General features: G+C 38.3%; 1 protein-coding gene across 5 annotated transcripts in view; it reads right to left on the reverse strand.

Annotated features, from left to right (window-relative positions):
- The window catches only part of BACH2 (BTB domain and CNC homolog 2), a 209,571-nt gene that overhangs the window by 111,015 nt on the left and 72,027 nt on the right, over nt 1–26,529 (reverse strand). The window contains exon 1 of one of the 5 annotated variants that reach the window (XM_081943357.1): nt 16,275–16,393. The exons of 3 other annotated variants lie outside the window; for them this stretch is intronic. The gene's annotated coding sequence lies outside the window, so the exon portion shown is untranslated. Of the gene's footprint in view, nt 1–16,063; nt 16,114–16,274; nt 16,394–26,529 lie in introns of those variants that run through there. One more of the 5 variants, XM_081943358.1, reaches the window with a different exon arrangement.

Below are 26,529 nucleotides of genomic sequence, written 5' to 3' on the forward strand. Positions count from 1 at the left end.
GCTTTATAACACCTAAAATATGCAAACTTCAAAATTAACACAATGCCTAACCATTCATGGTTCCAAAGCATAATTAACATATAAGAAAGGGAATTAAAAATCTGCTAAAATCAATTGAAAGTTCTATTTTAAAACTACTTGAAACATGGTAACAAATGACAGTTTGGTGAACATCCTGGGAAGCCAGTTCCATAAAACCCTAGGTCTCAGTAGAGAGGGGGGGGGGAACACAAATATTAGAAGCTAAAGAAAGCAATCATTTGTTATTAGAAACAATATTTTCTTACTTCTATTGTGCTTCTTTCCTTTCCTTCCTTTTTATTATTGTGAGATGCTATGGGAGGCCCATTATAAAATAGGCGGCAAATAAATTTAACAAACAAACAAATAAAATTCTCTTTCTGAGCATTCCTTCCCCTGTATTAATGGGGAAAAATGCTCACTGTTATGAAGGTAGTTCTCACCTTACGATGTATTGAAGCCCAGAATTTCTGTTGTATTTATGACAATTGTAAGTCGAGGCACCTACATGACTGACCCAATTTTAAAACATTTTTACAGTGGTCCTTAAATGAATGTAATGATTGCAAACGCCACAATCGTTAAGCAAATCCATTGTCCAAAATGGGCACTTTTGCTAGAAATCAGAAATAAACATCAATTTCTGGCAAAAAAAACCCCAATCTTGTAAATCACAGTCACATGACCAGTTGGCCAGTTACCAAGCACCCAAAATGTAATTATGTGATATTGTGTGTGTCAGACACCAGAACTTTGAATTCAGGTCATAAACATCTTTTTGAGGGTCATTGTAGTTTGAAGTGACTGGTCGTAAGTCAAGGACTACCTGTAAGGTATTTTCCATAAAAATTATTATTAAACGGATGTGATAAAGTGCACAAATGAACTGGTAGTTGATTGCTATTTGATCTCAATATAACTTACCTGTGTTTGTTGAGGTGGCAAACTACAGATCACCCATCTCCTCACACTTATGACTATATGACTATAACTTTGTTGCTTGTATCCTTACAATTTATATTGATTGTTCCTAGTATGATTTGATTGCTTATTTGTACCTATGACTATAATTAAGTGTTGTACCTTATGATTTGTGATGAATGTATCTTTTCTTTTATGTACACTGAGAGTACATGCACCAAAGACAAATTCCTTGTGTGTCCAATCACACTTGGCCAATAAAGAATTCTATTCTATTCTATTCTATTCTATTCTATTCTATTCTATTCTATTCTATTCTAATTATCAACTGGTACCATACACAAGGTTCTAATTTGTTATTATTTTCTCTAGTGCCTGTATTCATACCGTCTCCTTTGCTTGATATGTAGGAGATGTTTTTGGAAAGATTCCTCCATTACCATCTACCTTTCTGGCATGTGGGAAAGTGCTTTTGTCTGAATTCCACTATGGCTACAGAATGCACTTCTCAGTTGTGTTTGATTCCTCCAACCCTCACTTTTAAAATACTGTATTTTGTAAAGTTTCATCCCCTTCAACAAATCTCAAATTAATTAATTTTAAATATTTTTTTTAATTTTTAGGTCCTTTGAATACCCATTAGAGTAGGAAGATAGAAGACAAATGGCATAAAGAAACAGCAAAACTTATCAACAAGATGACACGTCTACCTTGTCCAGTGAGAAAATCCATTTCATTTACCTTCATTCTATATCACTGTTTTTTAAAAATTTCTGTCTCTGAAGCCCAACCCACAAAAACGTAAGCAATTTTCTCCAGTGTCTTGATTCTGTACAGCAATGACACTAGAAGTTCTCAAAACACACTATCAAAACTGTCAGTCCCTTTCCATCTTTTGCAAAATTCAGCAACACACAATGGAGAAACAATAGCCAGCAGCCAACACATAGTAACTCACCACATTAGTTTTTTTTCTCTTTATAGAAGGTGAAAGGATAAATTTCTGCAAATCAAATTATTATAAAATATAAGGAACACAATGAGTCAAAAATGTCACTTTTATAAATAGATTTATCATGAAGTCATTGTGGTTTCTATGGTAGATTTGACCTATTTATGTCTTTATTTATTTATCTGAGTAACAAGCTGACTATTTAATATTTAGCAACTGGAGTAATGTGGGATTTAATTTAATTAGTATTTATGAAGTATTTAATGGTATAGACAGTTATGCAAGAAAGCAACTGTTTTATTTTATTTGCTTATATTGACAAGAATGTTAAAGCTGAAAGTGTTTTTTCTACAGGAGAAAAAAAAAGCTTTAGAAACAGAAGTTAGATGCAGTAATTTTGCTGATTTCCCCATCTAGACAGCAATAGCAATGTTTTCCCCATTAGCAGCTTTTACTAATGTTAAAATACCATCTTAGAAGTCTTCTTTTTCAGTCTCTGCAGCCACAGCCAAAGCCTCTTTAATTGATTTCCCTTTCATTCTTCATATATCTTCCTATATAACCCTAACCCTTGCTGTGACAAGGATGCTTCTGTTTTTCTTGCAAGACTTTCTGCTCCTTTTTCAAGTATCAAAGTAACCTTTGATGTGTTCTTTAAACTTTTGTGTCTAGTTTTCTCCTCATATCTAGGGACTCATTTGGAATTTTAAATCTTTAATCTTTGGTTTCTACATGCCTCAAGTCTGTAGGCTTCACTTTGTCCCACCATAACCTTACATAAGAAAAATCACTTGTGTGAATACTTGAAAACATTTGCTCTGAAATGTCCCAAATGTCGTGCTTTTTCAAGAGGCAATGTTTCTGAAGAAGCTTCTTGGATGAGAAGCGAAACATCTTCAAAGAAAAACCAGAAAGTCTAGTTGCCTCTTGAAAAAACACCTTTGGGACAACCATGACCTGGATGACTGAGAATCTCCATAGACCTCTGATGTTCCTAAGATCTTCACATAATCAAGCATGGGGTGAGCTAAATCACATGGTAGACATTAATCAAGCAGTGTACTTGGAACAGATTCTGCTTCTCCAAATGATAACATCATTAATTATGATTACTCCATGCCTACTGTCAGCTTCTCAAGGTGGTCCAAACCCGTAAGTACCAATGCTACCTTTACTGTAAGGTTAGTGTTAACAAAATCTTACGAAGCACTTTTCCTCTTCTTTGTCTTTACTTTCCACAGAAATTGGGAGTGTCCCTTCTGGGATGCTTTCTTCACCCCCATTACTTCTGGGAGCTGAGACATCTCTTGTCACGCCACTGCCCTGGTTGCAGTTCTTCCTCCTATCTCTCAAGGTTATTCTCACAGATCCTTACACCTACTCAGAAATATGTTCCACTGAGAACAAGATAGGTTAAAGTAGGTCTATGACGTAAGTCACAACAAAGTACAAAAATACTCAGATCTTTAAAAATGTTTACTAATAATGTATTTAAAGAATAAGATGCAGAATTATATCTTCAGAAGTGGGGATGTTATGCTAAGTCAGTGCTTCTCAATTATTTTCTGTCATGCCCCCCCTAGGAAGAAGAAAACATTTCGCGCCCCCCGCGCGACTGTAAATAGTATCATTTGTCTATAAAATTGTTGTAAGTACACCTCTGCATAACACTGTATCCTTATTAACATATAAGAGAATAAAAAAAGAAAGAAATGTGGATCAATTTACAACAAAGAATAGCTTTATTAACTGTAGCAGAAAAGATTTAAAGGAGCACAGGATTTAAAGGAACACGATATTAAAAAAAACTTTAACCTGCAAAACAAAAATATATAAAATAATTTGAGCTGAGCCCCCCCTTTACGGAGCCTCGCGCCCCCCCTGGGGGGCCCGCCCCACTATTTGAGAAGCACTGTGCTAAGTACAAGTGTTTTCCTCTATAAATGAACACGCACCTAAATGACAGAAATGCACCTTTAAAATTTGAAGATAATTAAAATCGATAATTTGCCATTGGTATTTTATGCTATGGTGGTGACGTTGTCCGGGTTCCAACAAAGATACAACATCATGTTCATTTGTGGACTACCTAAACCACTGAGAATTGTAACTATAGAAGAAGTCATCTTAAAAAGTTCAATATAACACTGAAAAAGCAGATTTTGGCTATTATTTAGCCTAGATTTAAAGCTATCTTCTCTACATTCATAAAGAATTATGCTAAGTTGCACTTTCAATATATTTGGAGGACAACAGGTTGGAAAGAGGCTATTTAAGTGTCTTAGGAAATACAGAATCATACATGAAGAAAAACGTATGTACCTGCTATACAATCAATATATGACTGACAACATAATTCTAGTTTAATTATTTTGCTGTAATGGGAGGCTATAATATTTGCAATTTATTCTAAATAAAACAAATACAAAGATTGGGATTCTAATTTCATATATAAGTCCCATTGAAATTAAATGTCTTATTTAAGGCTGCACAAAAGGGAAATAACTGAGGCGTTGCAACCACAAATTTCCCATATTCAGATTAGGTTTTTAAATAGTGTTAAAAAATAAAATTTAACACTGATCTGATCAGATGCCTAAGCCTACACAGAAAAAAATCTATGTGCCTTTATGCATCATATTGTGGTAGGATATTTTCCAGTGTGGGAGATAATCAAATTTCTACAAGCATAAACTGCAGATAAATTTAAAACAATTGCAAAAAAAGAGACACAAATATTTAGCCTGACCTTAATTAAACTGTGGTTTAAATTGTTGTGCATCCCAGATATTCTTTTTTGTCTCGACTATTTGACCAAAAATTCTCTTGTTATTCTTAATTTCTTGGTTTATTTCTGATTTAGATATTTCATATTTCTTCTATTCTTTAAATCAGATTTCCCCAACACAATTTCCTCGTAAAATTTTCCTGCTGAATTATTGAATGCAATCTTTTATTCTCATGAGCAAGTAGTAAAAAGCATATTCACATATTCACATTGTAGAAGAGGTAAAGTAGCAAGGTATAAAATTAACATGATTCAGACCTTTGCCATTATTTTTGAAATAGGAAAGCCCAGTATTATGGCGAAGAATGGTCTGTCCAAACGTATAATATAAGTCTGCTAGATGTCTCCTGGGGGAAAAAAAAACCCTCCTCTACCTGAGTACCAAGAATCCAGGTACAGCCTGACTGTCAGGGAAAAGAGACAGTTCTAGTCAGTCAAGTACTTAAGATGTACCAAGCTGTATCCAATGCGATAGTCTGGACCTGCTTTAGTTTCCAAATAGTCTTCAGGCCCCACTTACAGCTAAATGCAGTAGTCTAGACATGATATGACTAAGTTCATGAACTATCACATACCTTTGGGTCCAGAAAAGGTCACAGCTGGCATACAAGATTGGTTGTAGACTCTTACCTGCTATTTAAGCAAAACCCAAACCCTTAGTTGGAAAAGAAGTACTATCCATGCAAGTGAGTTCCACCCAAAGAAAGTGATGAACTTCTTCTGGAATCAATTCCATCTTACTAGCGTTTGCTCTAAGGTCTCCCAAATAGACCCTAAGAACCATCAGATCTGGGAGAGAACTTACACTGAATTACTTCCTTGGCACAGGGATGGTGTTCTAACACGGTATCAACATACTGTATGATCGGTTATTGGCATTGTATGCGGTGGCTCAGTGGCTAAAACACTGAATTTGTCAATCAGAAAGGTCGGCAGTTCAGCAGTTCAAATCCCGAGCACCACGTAATGGAGTGAGCTCCTGTACTTGACACAGCTTCTGTCAAACAGCAATTTGAAAGCACGTAAAAATGCAAGTAGAAAAATAGGAACCACCTTTGGTGGGAAGGTAACAGTGTTTCATGCGCCTTTGGCGTTTAGCCATGCCAGCCACATGACCACGGAGATGTCTTCGGACAGCGCTAGCTCTTCGGCTTTGAAAAGGAAATGAGCACCGCCTCCTAGAGTCGGGAACAATTAGCACATATGTGTGAGGGGAACCTTTACCTTTACCCTTTACTGGCTTCCCCAGTGGCTTGAAGTCAATGTTAAGTAATAGAAGGGGAGAATGGATCTCTAGAGGACCTCACAATAGAGCATTTGAAATATAGAGCATCTTTCTTCTCCAATCACCCCACCACTCAGGAAGGAGAACACCCCTCCACACACAATAGTGCCCCTATTTCCAAGCCTCATAGTTGATCTAGATTAGGGGTTCCAAAACTTTTTTCTATTTCGCCTGTCTTTACTGTAATCTTATATATCTTCCCTGGGCTCTGCATCTCCTCAAGAGAGATACCCCTCACAATTTGGCAAAACCTGATCTAGATGGATACCATGTTATCAAAGACAACTGATCAAAGGCAACTGTACTCTTTCCCCAGTCCTCTCATGGCTCATCCACAAAAGCATCCATATGAATTCAAATCCCTTTCTGAATGCTAAAAGGGTTAGGATAAAGGGTTAGGATCATTCTCTTTGGTTTTGGAATTCATAGAAGACAAGTCCAGGAATGGAGTCATATCAAATGAGGTTTTTTATTGTAATAAAAGCAACAAAATGAGTAACAGGAGAATAATATAGCTGAATCAAATTATAGGAAACCTAGATGTATGTAAAAGATCTAATATTAACTTATCAAGGAACTGGCAAACAAAGGAAGAGAGGTATGAAAATACAAGTAAAGGTAAAACTATGCAATGGAGCGAAGCAGTTCTAACATACAGGTGATCCTTGCTTACCAACCACAATCAGGATCGGCAACTTCATTGCTAAGTGACACCGTTATTAAGTGAAACCTCCCACGATCCCACAGGACTTACAATATCACTTGTGCCATTGTCAATCACAAGCGATCATTAAGCAAGACACCTTGTGACTGCAGCTGGTGAGGTTGTGGCCAGCTTCTTCATTGATTCTTCTGAAGCCAGCTGAGAAGTGGACAAATGGCGATCGTCATGCATCAGGCTTTTGCAAGGGTCATAAACATCTACCTGTTGGCCTTCTGTTTTCATCATGTGGATACAGAAACCCTGCAAAGGTCATAAGTGCGAGGACCAGTTGTAAAGTTACAGCAGTTACTTTACTGCTGTAACTTTGAAAAGTCACTAAATAGGGCAAGGACTATTTATAAATGATACTTCCCCGTGCTTCTGCCTATATTTTCAGTAGCAAATGTTTCCTATTGGTTCGTTCCTGGAAGAAGGGAGTAAGATAAATGGCTCCTGTGATCTTTGCCTACCTGAGGACTTGCAGTACTGAATGGCAATAAAGTAAATTCTATCTTCGTTTCTGAGTCTGAATCGCAATCTCATTGAAAGAGGACAGTGCCTTTATAGACCTATCAAATATCTGAAAGTGCAAGGTAGACCAAAGGCCTCTTAAACAACTACATGGAAAAAAGAAAACGAAGGAGACCCTGATGTATAACACCAAAGGCATGAGAATTACTGCACCTCAATGGTTGGAGAACAAATTATGTTTAAACCAGAAACTTTTCTCCTAGGCGTAATACTGGAGGAGTTTAAGAAAGATACACTTTATCTAATTATACATATACTAACTGCAGCGCGCATAACCTATGCACAGTATTGGAAAAAAGAAAATACACAATCAGAGCTAAATATAATCAGAAAAGTGTTGGCCTGTGCAGAAGCATATAGGCTTACTCTTGAACTTAAAAATAAAGGGGAATCAGAATATTTTGAGGTATGGAATAGATTTTATGATTGGTATAAGACAAGATGACAAGATGGGAACAAATGTATATATTGTGATTGGACAGAAGGATAGACAATGTATCAAGTATTTTAACTGTTAATGCTTGAAACTAGCTGTATATAATGTGAATGTATGGTCACTCTGACTCCGCGGTATTGCATTGTTTTTAAATGTAAAAACTATATATATATATATATATATATATATATATATATATATATATATATATATATATATATAGAGAGAGAGAGAGAGAGAGAGAGAGAGAGAGAGAGAGAGAGAGAGAGAGAGAGAGAGAGAGAGAGAGAGAGAGAGAATTCGCTCACACAGAGAGGGACTTCTCCTGGTGCCGTCCACTAGGCAATGCCAACGGGCGACACCAAGGAGTAGGGCCTTCTCTGTGATGGGCCCAACCCTCTGGAATGACCTCCCCCCCGACATTAGAACCACTACTGACCTCCGCTCCTTCCGGCAAAAATTGAAGACTCACCTGTTCCGATTAGCAGGCCTGGCATAATTACAACTGTCCCTCCTGGCAAATGTATTAACTGGTTATTTTAGGGGTATTGTTTTTAACTTATTGTGTGTGTTTTAGGGGTTCAAAATCCTATATTTATATATATTGCTTTGTACAGTTCTTTTAATTCCATTTTTAACCTCCTCCATTCCAACTGTACATATTCAATTTTTATTGTATTTTGATATATTTTGCATGGACTGTACACCGCCCCGAGTCCCTTTTGGGAGAGGGGGCGGTCTAGAAGCATGAATAATAAATAAATAAATAAATAAATTATTGCACTCCGCCGTAGCATCTTGCCAATGGCAACTGGTAGCAATGGAAAGTGAAGTTTTAAGCTTTTGTATCAATAATACTTCACTTCTCTAGACACAGTAATGGTTGCTAATCTTTTATACATTGCATTTCTCTGAAAGATGACGAGCCTGAATTTAAATCAACTCCCACTCTTGAAAGGAAGATTAGACAGAAAAAAACCCCCACTCTTATTTGCCTCCATTACCATATTCTCAGCAAATTTAAGATAATGCAAAGGTAAATTATTTGAGGGAAAAATTATCTCCTGTTCAAGTAAATGTAGTATCAGAAAATTAAAGGATGAAGAACTGAATATAATTGAAATGTCTTTTTACTTACTTTCAACCCTTCTTAATCTTTACTTATTTAGTCTTTCCAAGGTTATTTTTTAAAAGTATACTTTATATGTAAACTAAGATGTTAGTTTTGGATAAAAAGATGCTTGTTCACTACTTAGACATTACACGCGTATTTAAGTTTTGAGTATTCATGAACTTAGAAAATCAAATGGTTTACAATGACAAACCATGGACCAATTAATAAAAATCAGAAAAATCTGGTTTTTCTGAAAAATCAGAGAAAATCTGATTACAATGAATTGTAGCATTTATCCACACAAATACAATAGAAAAACCGCCATGAATGATATGAATAATACAATTTTCAGGTCAAGAATTTCAGGAGCCTTTAAAAATTCTGGGGCTTGTATCTTGATGATAGATTAGGATACTGACATATTGGGGTAAAGGAAAGATATAATCATAATATTTTGAATACAATGAATTTCTTTCAACCCATTTCCCCCCCCCAAAAAAAACTTGTGACAGCTTTGGGAGATACTTTGAGAGTTGTGTTCTTTTGCTTAGTTATTAAAAGCTTCAGGGTTTTTTTCTAGGCCCAGGAGAGTAATCTTTTAAGCTAAATAGTATTCTTACTTGACTGTATTTAAATGGGACTGTGGGGCTTATGGTAAATGTGTGCCACCTTACATATCCAGTATTTACCAGATGTTTTACAATATGCATGTAAGCAACCCATGACATCTACACAGCATCTTGCCCTGTCTTGCAGCAAGGGGGCATAGGACAGAATTATTTCTTCATAGCAAATGATAAGATGATAGAGGGAAGAAGAGAAAAATCTTGTCCTCGGCCACCTGGGTCCAGACTGTTGCTTGTATGCCATCTGCATAAAAGTCACAGAATTTGATTTTGCTGATGCAAGAAATTTGAAAGAAAATAAAACAAAAAGGTGTTTTGTATTTTTTTTTAAAAACAAAATTCCTAAATTAATGAAAACGAATGAGAAAACACAAGCTTGGTGCTCTTGAAAAGTTACCCCTTCCTCCACTGTTGCTATACAACATATTAACAGTAAAACAAGGGCAGCCACAAGTGCTGATGAAGTGTAATTATTCTAGATGCCAGACTTTAGGGGAATACCCTATATTCAAGAATACCCACACAGCTTTTTGAAAACTCCTGTGGAAAAAAAGATTCTGAGGTATTAGTAACCTTTCAGAGAGAGAGAGAGAAAAAAAAGCTGTACTACCAACATCATTATTTTCCATTTAGAAAGGAAAAAGTTATGAGTATATGTATATATTTTTTGTCTACTTCTTCCCCCCACTCATAAAAAGATAAAAAAGTAAAGGTTTCCCTGTCAGTCATGTCCAATTCTAGGGCACTCATCACTGTTTCTTGACTGAGGGAGACAGTGTTGTTCAAAGACATTTTCCATGGTTATGTGGCCAGTTATGTACCTCTATGCCAAAGGTACATGGAACGCTGTTACCTTCCCACCGAAGTGGCACCTATTGATCTATTTGCATTTACATGCTTCTGAACTGCAGGAGCTGAGGCAAATAACAGGAGCTCACCCCGTTGCATGGCACTTAGATCTTGAACCCGGGCTTTCAGCTCTCCCACTGACAAGCTCAGTGAATTAATTGCTGAGCCATTGTACCCCCTTAGAAAAAGATACCATGCAGTAGGTATTTTTTTCTCTGTCGGTAAATATAAATGCAATACTATGCAGTAATTTAAAAAAAACATTTAGATAGTTGCTGCTCCTGTTTTTCCACCATCCCATCCTTTGTAATATCTCCTCTCTTGTGTCACAGCTGCTTGTGATTAAATAGAGGGAGGGGGGACAAGAGTGCACTGGTATGAGTGCAGAGTTGTTGCCATTATCACAATTCTAAAAAGAAGTACATGGAGCACAGACAAAACAAGTTTCAGCCAATTTAAAAGTTGAACCTAGTTCATTGTACAACTTCTTTCACAATCTTGCTTTATTATTTTTTAGCAGAAAAAATAATGTATATGTATATGTGTACGTACGTGTATGTGTTTATTTTATCTGTATATGTATTGTTCATTTGTATATTTTATGTGTTTTTATTGTACGCCGCCCCGAGTCCTTCGGGAGAGGGTGCGGCTAACAAATAAAAAATTATTATTATTATTATTATTATTATTATTATTATTATTATTATTATTATTATTATTATTATTATTATTATTATTATTAAAATGGATATTGTAATTCCTGACTCTCCCCCTCCCACCCTTCTTCTCTTGAAGTGCATAAATGACAACTGAAGATGTGAATGACAGTCCAAGCTGGAACCTGTGATTCAGCAGATTCTAATTGCTGGTCTCGGCCCAAGTAGGAAGGAGAGATAGAAGCAGTCCATTATCTCTATTGATTTGCACTACTTTGTCAGCACTAATGATGTTATCTTATTAAAAGAGATAACTGCCTTTCAGTGCTAGCAATGCGCTGGCTGATCACCTCTCTCATAAGACCCTCTGGTGAGGCAATTGTTATAAATACAGCTCAAACTAAAATCCAAAGCAAACCTTTAGAAGTTGCTTGCTCTCTGCTTCCCCCTCCCCTCTTCTTAATTGGGTTACACTTTTCTTTAATGTTATCTCAGCTAAAGACATTGTGTGGGCAGAATACAGTAGAGCAGGGAACGTGGGGGAGGAATGAGAAGCTTAAAGAAACAATTAAAAGAGAAACTTTGCAAATAAAAAACGATGTCATTGGCAATTTCAGAACAGTGTTATTAACGAACACTTGAATGCAAAGTAAACTATATGGTAGCATTTATCATTGGAGTATGTGACATTTTAAACAGCAACAATTATTCAGCGGCCTCCTAAGCAGCAAGACTAGTACATGCATGGAAAATGATGTTTCTACTTGTTTGGTAATAAAAAATAGTAATTTACCATAATGAACGTTTTATACATAATTTCTTTCAGTGTGGGCTCTTTGAAATACCCACTATTTAAAGACTCTGTTTACTAGCATTACTAATGCTCCCCTAGACAAACTTCCACATTAAAAAAAAAAACACAAGTCTTTCCATTCCAGTGGTTTACTATTTGCCACCATTTTCCCACATAGGTGATAGATGTGACTGTTTCAATCCTGTAACAACCATTGCTTACAGAAAATAGGATTTTGCAAATAGTATGTAATCTGGCAGAGGGGGGAATATAGCCAATTCTAACTATGATACACGTAAAATCTCCAATAAAATGCAATTCTGGTCGGTATTCAGAAGCCTGTTGATGCAAAGATCCTTTATTGTATAGAACAGTGAGGGTGAGCCTATGACATGTGTGTCAAAGATGACATGCCTTGATGCTCTGGGTGACACTCCTGCATTCACCAACACCTGACAACTTTTCTCGAGATAATGACCTATTCTCACTTTTCAGAAGCTGCAAACTCTCGTGCAGTATCCAGACCCTCCCAAAATGAATTTGCTTTACTTCTTTTTTTGTAATTATTTGATGTTTCTTTAAGTAGTACATAGAAGCACAATCAAATTAGGCATTTTAGCCTAAAAGATTCTCCATCACTGTAGTAGTATGGATCAGAGAGTATATTCTCCCTGTGCACAAGTGTTATCCTGGTCATAATTTAAAATATGGTGTATAAGTATAAAATATTAATATTATATAGTACAGTAGTACATTCAGTTTGAAAAATAGACCGTAGATTATGAATAATGAAAACACATACATATTCTAGACTATTTCAATTTAGTGCAGTCCATAATTTATACAATTATCCCAAATAAGATATTTAAGTGTTTCTATCCTCCAAATATTGAAACCACTAAAAACACATCTTGATATTTCAAAACAAGATTCTCCTCAGAAATACATTAAAAGTTCATAGATAGATACATACGTACAACACCCAATGCATTTCTGAGGAGAACCGTGGCTTCCTATCAGTAGTTTTATATCTACTAAGGATGAACCACAATCTTCTCCTGAACCACAGTAGGAAATATTGTATCAATACAATATTGTACAGCACTTTTACCCAATACAGAATTATGAAAATGTTCGATATGAGCTTGCAAATTAAAGTTGACATTAGGACTATGCAAGGCATTTGAGAAAAGTACTTTGCAATCCATTGCAAAGCACAACTTGAAGCATAAAAGCAGCTATAACCTTTAAAAGCTTACATGGCGGATTCAAGCTGCCTTTCATCATTTATGTATGCATATGCACAAAGACTACTTCCATCCAGATAGCCAGAGAAACAGATGACATACAAAACTAGAAAAAGTAAACTTTCCTAAGTAATAAGCTTCTTTTATATTATCTCCTTTCCAATCATAAGAACACCTTACGATCATCAATAGTTTCCAAGCTAAAAAAGAATCACAATTGACTACTAACTCCTACTTATTCTGGATATTGCTGCATGATCAAACTACTCAGGATTGATACCTTGACATATAGTACCAATTTCGTCTCTACAGCTTCTGACGTCCAATGTAATTCCACAAATTTATGTTTCAAAAATTTCAAAAATGTACATAAAGGAGTATGCAAAAAGTAATGAATTTAAAATATCGATAAATCTGATGTAAATTCTGCTATAAAGAGAAATATATGTTTGAATATATACTAAAAAGGGATGTTTCATGTTAATCCCACATTCCTTTGTATGTCCTAGAATAGAATCCAAGACACTAAATTCCAGATTCTATAATCTTCACTTTAATAAAATGACATATATATAGAAACTTTCCCCCCTAGCATTGGAAATTAAATTGATTTAATACAGACACAGAATAATGCAATTGTTCATAACTTAGAACGACCTATATCTTTTTTTTTAAAAAATGAATACTTTGGAATAAAATTGACATTGTAATCAGTACTATACTTACACGTACTACCGGTAAAAAGTGATAAAATTTATTTAACTTGATTTGTGACTTACAACCACAACTGAGCCCAAAATTTCTATTGCTAAGTGAGACAGTTGTTGAATTTGTTTGTCAGAAGGTCGCAAAAGGGGAGCATCCTGCAACCATCATAAATATGAGCCAGTTGCCAAGTGTCCGTCTTTTGATCATCTAACCATATAGATGCTGCAATAGTTGTAAGAGTGAAAAATGGCCATAAATCACTTTTTTCAGTGCCACTGTTAACTTTGAAAGGTCACTAAATTGAAGTTTACCTGTATGTGGTCACTAGGAGTCAAGAACAACTTGATAGTTTATAATCTAATCTAATCTAATCTAATCTAATCATCTAATCTAAAGATATAGTCATCCATTCATAACTACCATTACACCAAAATGATAGATAAAATGGGCATTGCAATTTCATGATGTAAAACTTACCTTTTTGTACTTTTGTATGCAAATTAGAACTTGTCTCACCATGTTGTGATGCACATTCTATTACTTGCCCCCTTGCCATCTCCAACCCAGACTAATGATCTCAGATCCTGGGCTAGTTCAGAATGATCAAAACAAGCCCACCTGGTGCCAGGGATTATCTACAGTTAATAAATGTTTCTTTAAGCAGAAGAAGGTGACTACTTATGATAAAATGTGTCCTTGCAAGATGAATGCAAATTAGAACTTGTATGGAGTATGGAGGCGTGTGAATCAAGATGACTGACATGAAGGCAACAGCATTATGGAATTTAATGGAAAGAAAAGTGCTTTAGGAATATGCAAAAGATTAGATAAATATGTACCTTATCTTTCTCTCCATTTCAATTTCCCTGCTAAAGCAATTTTTCCCTTTGACTCACTCTCTCTCTCTCTCTCTCTTTTTCTTTCAAACTTTTTCAGCCAAGGACCTGAAAACTGTAACTGCTAATCAAGAGGCAAAGCTGTAGTGGTAGAAAATTGGTTAAATTAGAGTGAGCTTCCCCCCCCCCCTTGATGTCTAATGAGATTCTATTAAGTTCACGTAGAATCCCATAGTTCTACAGAGCAGCTATACAGTTTATGCATATGTAGGTTAATGTATTTATATTTCAGTGTGATTCCTGGTTAGGATTTTAGAAAGATACAATGCTTTTTGTAAGGTTCTGATAGGACTGTCACATGGGTGACTTTGGGCCAGTCACGCTCTCTCAGCCCAATCCATTAACAGGGTTGTTGTGGGGAAAGCGCGAGGAGGAATGTTTGTTGTCTTGAGCTACTTGTAAAGTAATAAATGCAGGATAAAAATATAATAAATGAAAAATAAATAAAATGTAAGAGAGAACTAAGATCTCACATATTGTAATACTTCCCCATACAAAAATCTATGCATTCTCCTGGGGTGGCTGTTTTCTGTGTGAAAGGATGTGCAAGACTTTTAGATTTTAAAAGATCAATAAAAGATCAAAGAAGATAGAAAGCAGGCTGAAAAATACCAGCAGAACTTATTTCAAAGTAGAAATTCTTTAGACAAGCCAGCTTTGGCAAATATTTCAGCTTTGCATTTAAATAACAAAGCATAGCATCTCTAGATATAGCTCGATTTCCTATTTTATCCTTTTTCTCTTGCAATATGTTTTAATTCTCCCAATTCCCCCCAGCTTAAATTTGCAAAAGTCAAAAATCCTCAACTTGGCATCCTCCAGACTGAAACGCTTGAGAGTTGTAGGAAGGCAAGCACAGAACAGAAAACTGGTCTAAAGCTGTAACTACATCATGCACATGTTAACACACACACATCCATACTACATCGCAAACTGTTCTTCACTGTAATGAAAAATTCTAACTCCTTTCCCTCCCCCCATTTTGTTTTGCTACTTGCAACAACAAACAAATCCACACCCACCATTTGGAACACAAACGCAACTACCTCGGTCATTCATCACTATGTGTCTGCCTGCGACTACAAAATCAAATCCTTCACTTTTAGTCGTGCCATGATCATTCTTGTCTTAATGTGGCGGACTAACACCCCAATTGCTTCCCCAGTCCTGGCTGCCCCTTTAAATAATATGTAGAAAGCTTATAACCCCCCCACACACACCGTGCTCACGTTTGCATTCCAGCCTTTTCTACTACCCCATCCCCCATATACCAAGCATGCTGCCGTCAAGACAAAGCAAACTCCTTTTTGCATCACCACACTGGTTTTCTCCCCCTCCCTTTTGAATGCGAGAGATATTTCTGGTTCAAAAATACACAGTCCTGCCCAATAGTTTGACTCTGTTGCCCATTTGTCAAGTGAGCCGCACCCCCCACCTCCACGGAGGCGCACGTTGCGGCTTTCATTGTAAGTGAATAATCTGTTTTCAAGTGTTCCCTCTGCCATGGCTCCACCCTCCACTGTAAACTAGACATTACCTTAAAGAAGGCTGCATTCCTGTCTAGCTGCTTCACTGAAGATTTTCTACACCCGCCAGCGGAGTCAACAGCGCTGCACTCTCCCTCACCCACCCGCCCACCCATTCCCTCACTTACTTCTCCTCCTCACTGAACTCCCCTTTCCCACACCCCACACTTCTCCCCTCCCCCTGTTCACTGCCTCACTGTGTTTTTGTGTAAATGATCTCACATGACTCAACAAATCCATCTGCCTCAAGCAGGCCACGTTTGGAGGCTTCCCAGGAGGGAGGCAGGGAAGAATCGCTTTGTAGAAGAGATCTGGAGCTTTGCCCTCTCTCTGGCTCAAATTACCCGCCTGTCAGGCTTGACGGATCTGGCTAAAAATAAAAGGAAGCGGGCCATGAAAAGCAGATGAATGAGCACAGCAGTTCCTTAGATAACATGGGGCCAACCGTTGCCCTCAGCCACCAAAACAGGAACTTCCAATGGCAAATTTGTAAAGGCAAGTCTACCTTCCAGGTAACCCTTTGGTTGGTTAGTAAATGACCCTGAAAGGAAATGGACTAAGCCAAGTCAGACGCACAAGGAAAACACAAGATGCTGCGTTTCAGCTTGTACAATAGCAAAGCTCTACTTTGTTCTAGGAAGAGAGGGGGAAGTAAAGTGGCATTTTTAAAGCTGCCTATGACATCAGTTTTGTGATTTGTGCCAGCAAAGAGCTGAAAGTCGTTTGTGCAAGAGTATTCTCAGAGCCCGCAGTGGGTATTAAGCACTTAGCTTGGCAATGTAATGACACACTGTAACAATCTGTAATGTGAAGCAGTCAGCAAAGCTCTGGCCCCAAAAGCTATTTCTCCTAACTATTAACCATATGTTTGGCTCCTTAGCTATCTGAGCGGGTGTCCCAGCCTACCATCTGCTTCCCATCCACACAAGCAACTGTGAAGTACAAAGAATTTCCCTCTGAAGCTGCATGCATCTTTTGGAATCTGGTTTAAGAAAAAAACACGCTTTGAGCAAGAATTTCTTCCTATTCACTGGGCTGGGAACACAAAGAGTGCTGCTGGATTATGACGAGGCAAAGACAGGCACTCTCGCTTGTATGTGGGATTACAAGCATGTGCATCCCTTGATATTTGCACACTTGCTTGTGGACAGAAATTAGAACTGGCAATGGTGACACTTAAGACAGTGTTATAAACAGGGGACATTCTCAAAACAGAGCCCTTCCTATACACTCATATTTCTTAGAAATAAGTTTATTTACAGACAAGACACACAATGGAGAGTAGCATTCTGGCAATTTGTAGGTTGAGTAGAGGAGCAATAATTAAAACTGGTGAATGACGAATATCTGAGGTAGGTAATATAGACAGGACATGCGGAGTTTTAAAATTTAAAATTATGCCTACAGGTCTATTGCCTGCATTTTAAAGCAATATAATCCTCTCATTTTATGATGAAAATTCAGTTTAGGATGAAGCAAATTCAGGATAAGCAGCAAAAGCGCCTTCAGTTTGTGCAGTGTAATCTCTTGCCCTACCATTTACTGTACTGATGCAAACAGCTACCGTTTGGGTTACTACAAAATGAAGTAATGCAATCTAAGACTGAGATTCACAAATTGCAGACTATGATGGGGAGGGGGGGGAAGGTGTTGTAAAAAAATGAAAGGGGCACAATTTTTTTTTAAAAAAACCTAAACGGGGATGCATAGTTTGGGTTAATCTGGATCCCACTTTTTCTGCACAAACTTGCTAAATTTGAGAATGCCTGTGATCCAAATACTAACGTTTATTTACTGTATTTTTCGGAGTATAAGATGCACCTTTTTCCCTCAAAAAAGAGGCTGAAAATCTGGATGCATCTTATACACTCAATACAGCATGTTTTGCCTCCCGAAACCCCGCTCCTTCACCAAAATGGCCGTGCATAGTCTTTAGGAACCTTGCAGAGTGCTCCTAGGGGCTGGGGAGGGCAGAAATGAGCAAAAACTCATTTTTTCCTCAATTTTGCCCCCCACCCCCCAGGAGCACTCTACAAGCCTCCTAAAGGCTATTCATGCTCTTTTGTTTGGAAAAAAACGGGCCCGTTTTCATGAAAAACCGACCATTTTTTGGAGGTCTGCAGAGTGCAAAAACTTTTTTTTTAATTTGCCTCTTCAAAATCTCGGTGCATCTTATTCTCTGAAAAATACGGTAGTTACCAAATTTTCCTCCGAGTGGTAAACACCAGTATACAAGAATATAACGAAGTTATAAGTTTTACTTGTGGAAAGATTACACCAATCTTTCTACTCCTACCATGATAATAGCTTATGGTAATGCCTAATGGCATTGATAGGAAGTCTGGGAATAATGACTCTGAAGCTAGTTTTAGAGCACTAATAGGTTCATATATTATGAGATGGGGTGAGTGCCACAAACTGTCATTTGTTTCATCATGTTTGGTATTAATATATATAATAAATTTCTGGAAAATGGTCCTTGAATAGGAAGAACATTTTGCTAGAAAGGTAAGCTAAAATGTTTCCTTTGTAAACAAAATATAAATAACATATAATGCAAAAATACATAAATTTTGCTTCTCTGTCTAATGCCACCTACATTTGAAATCCCATATCAATCATGAATATATTTACACTGCTGCTGCAAACAATTATCTTTTTTCATCTGATACATTCATTTGAGGAAACAGAATGAGTTATGAGAAAATTAGGTAATATTAGCTGAAACATATTGTGTTTCCCCGAAAATAAGACAGGGTCTTATTTTCTTTTGACCCCCCAAAATAAGTGCTTGGTCTAATTTTCAGGGAGGTCTTATTATTTTTGAGGTGCAGGAGGCAGCGAGCATGGTCACCTCATGGCTGCTGCTGCGTTGAAATATTTTTGGGGAGGTCTTATTTTCAGGGAAACAAGGTATCACTTGATGAAAGGTGGAATTCTTAGTTAAACATTGCACAAAAATGTAGAACCTAAAAAACTTTGTTACTAGCCACTAATGTGTGCCTGCATGCATGCTTCTGTGTGTGTTAAAATGACAATCTTGTTCTGAAAGAGAGAGGAAAAAAGACTCAGGAAGCTGATGTTTCTGCAGAAATTAAATATTCTAGAGATGCAACCTTTCCCCACAAACTAATGTGTCAAGGGTAAAAATTCACCTTCACTAGGTTTCTTAACAGACCCCATAAGAGGTTTACCATGGTTGAAAAATCCGATACTAGCAGACAAGAGGAGAGAATTGACATCAATTCTTATCATGACAGGCAGGTGTATGAATGACTGCAATTGAAAAGGTGACTGATTCTCCATCCCACTATGAAATGGAACATATGAAGCTGTTTTACACTGAAATGATTGTTGAGTGATCTAGCTCTGTGCTGTTTCTGCTAACTTGCAGTGACTTTCAAAGCAGAGGTCTTTTCCAGCTTCTGCTACCCGGAATTCTTTTAGGAAGAGACAGAAACCAAGATTTCTTGACATGCAAAGAACAGAGCACCCTCTCCAAAATGAACATCTTTATAAAAGATGGTATTAGCAACTCTGAAGGAGATGAAGGTGCACAGTGCAAGTCATGGGAGAGAAGAATCGAACCTCAAATGTAGAATAATGCAAATTCTGGCAATCTGTAAATGTCTGACATGGCTTTTGCCCATTAGCATGTTAGGAAGGAAGGAAGGAAGGAAGGAAGGAAGGAAGGAAGGAAGGAAGGAAGGAAGGAAGGAAGGAAGGAAGGAAAAAAGTTGGTCATAGTTTCTGATGCCAACATTGTAGAGGTTCTATAAAACACACACTTTTTTCAAAGGATGCCTTTCATATTAATTCTTAGTGACATCCTGGACTGCATAGCAAATGCATGAACTTTCTATAACTTCTGAAAGTGATTGGATATAGCAATATCACTTAGACTGATATAGTGCTTTAAGCTCTGAGCTGTTTACAGCGTCAACATATTGGCCCCCACAATCTGGATCCTCATTTTACTGACCTTGTTAAGATCAAAGGCTGATCTCCAGCCTGTTGGGACCGAACTCCAGCCGATATGCAGAGTTAGCCTGCAGTACTGCATTCTAACCACTGCACCATCAAGGCTAGTGTAATACTTGCTTTCTCTTCCTAAACTCTTTCATCTCATCACCATGCTGTAGATGATTTTCCTATATTATGCATCCTGGATAATATTAGCCTTCATGTACTGAAAATGAGATTGAGTATTGCTTGGGAATTCATAGCCGCCATGACACTGTAGACCTGTCCCAAGTCATCATGATTTCAACTTATAAAGATGACAACAGAGTCGATTTTAGACCATCTGAAAATGAAGGACATTAAGATCTATCCATTGTCATGGTTGGTTCATAATCTGTCTCCCTCAGAACGGCAAAGGCATAGCCCTCTATTAAGGATGGGGCATTAAGATGGTCTGTCTGAAGCATTTACGGATCCAGTTGGTTTCTAATGGGCATCCACAGAGTTTTCCTGACAGCTGTGACCTGACAAATAGCTTGATATGGTTCTTTAATTAAGCTATGGAATTAGGAAAAGTATTTGATAGAATTATTCCTGAATTGTTTACCTGGATCCGCTGGAACTTTACTAAGGAGCTCTGGGAGATGAAGCATTTTAGGAGATTCCTGGAATGATCCTAGTAAAAAACCAAGGATAACCAGATGGACATTTGGCCTCAAGTTCAAGCCTACTCTATGGTAGCAAGGGCAGTGAAACATTAATTCTTCTTTGCTTCTGTGGAATATCAATTTATGGTATTATTTAGGAGGATGTGCTGTCTCAGGGGGAATATGAGGCAGGAAAATCTCTCAAATTCATTCAGATGTGTAGTCTCATAAATGGCAAAAAAATAATTTCATGCAACACTTGAGGAAATGGACAGAGATCTCTGTAGAATGAGTTCCAACAGTTTGGGTGCAGTTTCAGGTAGGGATGGAATCTATTGGTCACTCATATAGTATAATAGGAACTGGATGATGGTAACAGACTCTTCCTAGTGCTTTGAGATCTATCAGCAGCATTCTATGTTCTTGATTGGACTGCCTGAAAATTTGGAGGCAGGAGTCTTGTTTTGCAGTGGTTTTGCTCTTTCCTAAGTGGGCCGTTCCAACTGGCAATAGTGAGAAAGGAGGTCAAGATCTTAGAAATACTAGTATGGAGTGTCTCAGGGCTTGTTCCTCTTCCTGATTCTTAATATTTACATGTAGCTAGCCAGTAGGGGAGATCATGTATTGGCGTGTGGTTAGTTATACCACTGACGATATCCAGCGTGGATGCAGAGATAACCTTGAAGAAGATAAAGCTTTCATGTCTGACTCTAGGGGCTTTGCCGATCTCCGTTCTGAGGGGAACCAGCATTGTCCAAACACACTTCTGTCCTCATGTGGCCAAGCATGTCTATATGCTGAGATGCACAGAATGCTGTTATCTTCCCACCAAAGTAGTACCTATTTATCTACTCACATTTGTGTGCTTTTTGCATGCTAGGTTGGCAGGAGCTAGAACTCAACCTGTCACGCAGTGCTCGGGTTTCAAGCCTTGGTATTACCTTTCCATTTGACAAGCAAAGTCTCTTTAACTGCTGAACCATCATACTCCCTTGAAGAAGATATTCAATGTTACTATAGAAACATTAGCTTGTTCTGGGAATGCAAGATTGTGAAAGAAATTCAACATTGCCCACCTCAATTCTCTTTAGTATTGGGGGCGAGGGAGTGGAGAAAGAGAATCTCTGTCAGACTTTCAAGATTCTTTATTATGCGCTGTAAGAATAGCAATTCAGTAGTGCCAGTGGAGTTTATTTCCTAACTTGGCCTATCTCAAAGGACTGACAAATGTCCCCTCTGGGTATTATAATTGTACTTATAGATTTAAAGGCTCGGATGGGGTAGAACACTCAAGAATGAGCCTCAGTAAGTGGCTGCTGAAACACAGGCCTTATGGCTCCATGACTGGCTTACCTAGTGCACTTAATGGGATGGCACTTCTGTTGAAGGAGCAGGTACATAATCCAAGCACTCATAGTTCCAGCTAAAGAGGCAGGTGAAGGATGTGGCTAGAAGAACCTTTGCCCACTTGTCTCTGAAGTGCAAATTTTCTGAACCGAAGTTGCTAAAGATGGTGACTCATACTCTAGTCATCTTGCACTTGAACTACTACAATTTGCTCCATGGGGCTGCTTTTTAATACACCCTGAAACAAAGCTCCAGCTGCACAAAATGTGACTGCCACCTACTGACTGGCACTAATTGGTTTAATGGAATAACTATTTTGTGGGAATGATGCTGGCTGCCAGTGGCTTCTAGGTGCAATTCAATATGCTGGTGGTCACCTATGAAACCCTATAGGACTTGGGTTGCAGAATCATCTGCTTCAAATGGAATCTCCAACTAGTCGGGATGGAGCACTACAGCTACCTAACCCACTAAATGTCAAGGGGCAGATGTCCCTCAGATGGTCTTATCAGCAGTCTGCTTATTGGGAAATACCCCTCTCCTTTTTTTCTATCATTTAGGAAGCCTGTGAAAACAGGGACTTTGGAATGGTGTAGCTTGCAACAATGAAAGATGTGGTTTTTGTCATTTTGTTTTAACTGCATGTACTGTACTGTATTTTCTTATTTTTAATCTGGTACACTGCCTAGAATCCAGTCAGTACGTACCATACAAAAACCATTTAAATTATTTTTAATAATAGAGTAGTAATTGGACACTCAATTTAAAACGGGAGTTGCTTTTCTTCTTTTGCCTTGTCGGACATTGCTCTTCCAGATAGTCTGGACTAGTTGGAACACACTTCAACCTGGTTTTCACAGACATTAAAGGAAGATCTGGCAAACAGAGCTGCAATTTCCCTTGATGAAAGGCATGGTTAGATACCTGTGTTTAGGATTGTCCAATTAGCATATTTCAGAAATGTTCAATACTCTGCAGATCATCATATGTCATTGAGAATTGGCTCTCTGACATTGTGATTAAATGAATGGATGATTACCAGAAAGAGGGTATTCTCTGCAAACACCTTCCAAATAGATTGAATATCCCTAACGGTAAATGCACAACAGTCTATCTGCAGCTCTAATCCCTATATTCCAATCTTGAGTAATTTTACTGTGCTGCATGTACTTTAATAGTTTTATCTGTTGCTGTTACTGTACGTATTAATTTATTGTTTTAATATTTAAGATTTTCAATATTAATATTTTAAAGTTTTTGAAATTATGAAATTGCTTTATTGTTGTAAAAACCAAAACAGAATGAATTTCTTTATAATTAATTCCAAAATCTTATTGTAAGTTTCATTGCTTCAAATTTATGAGAACCCATAGTCCTTTTATAATTTTGTAAGATCAAATCTTTTTAGCACTTTTATTACAGATTCGTTAATTTCTTAAGCTTATGGTTAAAACTTTATTTTACTCAGGATTGAAGGCAGACCCACCCAGTGTTCTCAAACTTGTTCTTCTAAAAGTAGTAATGAGCAATTTCCAAAGGTGACTAAGAAACTCAAGATCTGCGAGCTTAGTGTCTTTTAAAAGTCTTGGAGTTGCAAACAGGATGGCTAATTTTATTGTCTCCCAGCAACCTGTGGAAAACTGTTATTCTGTGGTCTCCTTGAGAGGAGTAGTCATCCAGAGCATATTATATTATTTCTACTTATCTGGAAAAATTCCAAGGAACCGGTCTACTCACTGTTCCTTGGTCTTTACTGAAGTTGTCAACTCCGCTTTCATAGAGCTGTCTTCAGTTTATCATATCTCTCTCCCAGAAGTCCCATTATACTCATGATTACTAACTCGGCAGAATCCTAATTTATTTTATCACTCTGTCCCAGCAACTATTCTGTTTAAAGACATTTAAACAGAATAGCTAAGTAAGTGCCACTGGAAATTTACACACCTTACTCCACTACGAGTTCTGCCTGGTGCAAATACCAGGTTTTGTCATTTTCTTTTTGACAAATTCTTTATCTCTAAAAGGAATAGGGAAGGTAATAGAATAAAGGAGGAAAATTTGTATTAGAGCCATAACAAGAGAGACCAATGATCTCTGAAGAAAAGTGTTCACCATCTTGTTTCCAAAGTGAACTAGTGATAAAGGAAGAAAAGGGTAATATGAAGACAATATGCAAAGACATTTGATGAAGGAGCTGAGTATTAACAAAACAAGGTGAAACCAGAGGTGAAATAAGTCACTGTTCTCTTGTCTGTCTGTAATGTATGTATGTATGTATGTAGGTATGTAGGTATATGTATGTATGTATACACACATACACGCAGTAGTATGACTTTCCTCACCAGTCCATATAGTAGCTGCTCAGTTTTTCACTTAGTATGATATGTAAGCCAATCCCAAGTGAAATTCCCTCTCACAATGGCTGATAAACCCAGTGCATCAGTTGGCACAACAAAGTAAGCCAAAACCAAGCCAAATTTCGGCTTACTGCTGTGTAAATTGTGCTACAATAAAAGAGAAGGAATGTTGGCTCACTTGAATGGCTGTGGGAACAGTTGTGCTGCAGGAGAGTCCAAGCATGGGTTAAATTCCGTCTATCTGCCCAAGGACTGAATTGGAATTTCTTTGGCCCTGCCACTGGCTCCGTACTGGGTGCAGTTTTTCAATGAAGATGTGGTCCTATCAAAGACATAGTCCTATGCTGTACTCCGTCATCCTGGATACTTGCTCCAAAGAAGGTAAGGAGACCCCAGGGCGGGGTTGGACTCTCCCACAGTGCACAGAGAATGACCGTTCAGGTAAACCAATGTTCCTTCTCCTGTGTGCTGCTTGGAGAATCCAAGCATGGGGCATACCCAAGCTAAATGTCACTAAGGCAGGAAACAGGTAAGTTGAGGGTTTCCCCACTAGAATGCAGTACTCATCTCCCAAATGATGCCTCTGTAGAAGCAAATTTGTCCAATTTGTAATTCCTGACAAAGGGCAAAGGGGACGTCCAAATAGCTGCTCTGCAAATGCCTTCAATTGAAGCTTGCATCGGCCAGGCAAAGGTGGTAGCAGCACTCCTGGTGGAGTGTGCCATTATGGGGCCCATGACAGGTCTGGCCTGGTGTTTGTAGGCCAATGCAATACAAGTCCTTAACCAACTTCCTATGGTTGAAGGGATTATCTTGCGACCTATAGAGGCCAGCTGAAATGAGATGAAAAGTGACTCAGATCGTCAAAAGGAGGCAGTCTGCTTAATATATCTCTGAAGAGTTCTCCGGACATCAAGAGTATGCCAGCGTCATTCCCTGGGATGTCTGGGCCTCAGGCAAAAGTCCGGTAAGACCACCTCCTGGGCCCTGTGGAACCAGGAGTTGACTTTTGAGATGAAAGAAGAGTCCAATCAGAGAATGACCCTGTCAGGGTGGATGATGCATAAGTCCTCCCTGATTGACAGTGCTACCAACTCCGAAATTCTTCTGGTCGATGCGATGGCTATGAGAAAGGCGGTCTTAAAGGTCAGATGTCAGAGGCTAGTTAATCTTTGTGGTCCAAACGGGACACAAGTGAGTGCTTGCAACACTATGGACAGCTCCCAGGATGGGTAACGATGGATGACCGGAGGTCATAGATTCGTGGCCCCTTTCAGAAAACTATGTAGCCTGGGATGCTGACAGAGAGGCTGTTGGGTGTCACCTGCCAGAATCATAGACAATGCTGCTACTTGCCGCCGGAGGGTGTTGGGACACAGTCCTCTATCAAGACCCTCCTGCAGGAAGTCCAGGACCTATGGGATCGATGCTGCAATGGAATCGATGTGCTTCTTGGAACACCACTTGGAAAACGCAGATCACGAGTGTCATATATTCTGATGGTTGAAGGTTTGAATGGTTTGGATGACTTTGTTGGAGAAGTTGTCCCTCTTCAGGAGGCCCCTCTCAAGTGCCAGACGGTCAACTGGAGCCACTGAGGCTCTGTATGGAAGAGACCAGTGGAGGGATTGCAGGACTTTCGGTGGGACCCGAACCGTGGTCAAGGAGTTGCTGGTCTTGGCCTTCTGTAGTGGCAGGAGAAACCACTGGAGTTCTCTTGCATGCAGTCTCGCCAAGGAACTATTGTAAGACACGAAATCATCTTTCTGAGTAACTTGGAAAAAATAACTACAGGTACTTTTCGTGAGGACTGAACCTGCTGCACAAGCATCCTGATGACATGTCTTGGGATAGAAACACCTGACAGGATAAGGTGTTGATCATTAATCCCAGATGAAGCTGTTTGGTGGTGGGTGTCAGGTGACTTTTATCCAGGTTGATTAGAACCTGTGATCTTGTAGGGGTTGCATCGTGATTCAGAGTTTGCATGCTGCTTGCAGTCAGATGACTGAATGAGGATGTCATCCAGGTAACATTGGAGTCTCACTGGACGCAACCTGAGGTAAGCAGCTACTGCCAACAGTAATTTGGTGAAGGTCCTGGGAGCCGATGACAGGCCGAACGGCAGGGCTCTGTATTGGTAATGATGCCCTGCAAAGTAGA

Source organism: Natrix helvetica (assembly GCF_964273705.1).
Source record: "Natrix helvetica genome assembly, chromosome: 2".
Taxonomy (NCBI): Eukaryota; Metazoa; Chordata; class Lepidosauria; order Squamata; family Natricidae; genus Natrix; species Natrix helvetica.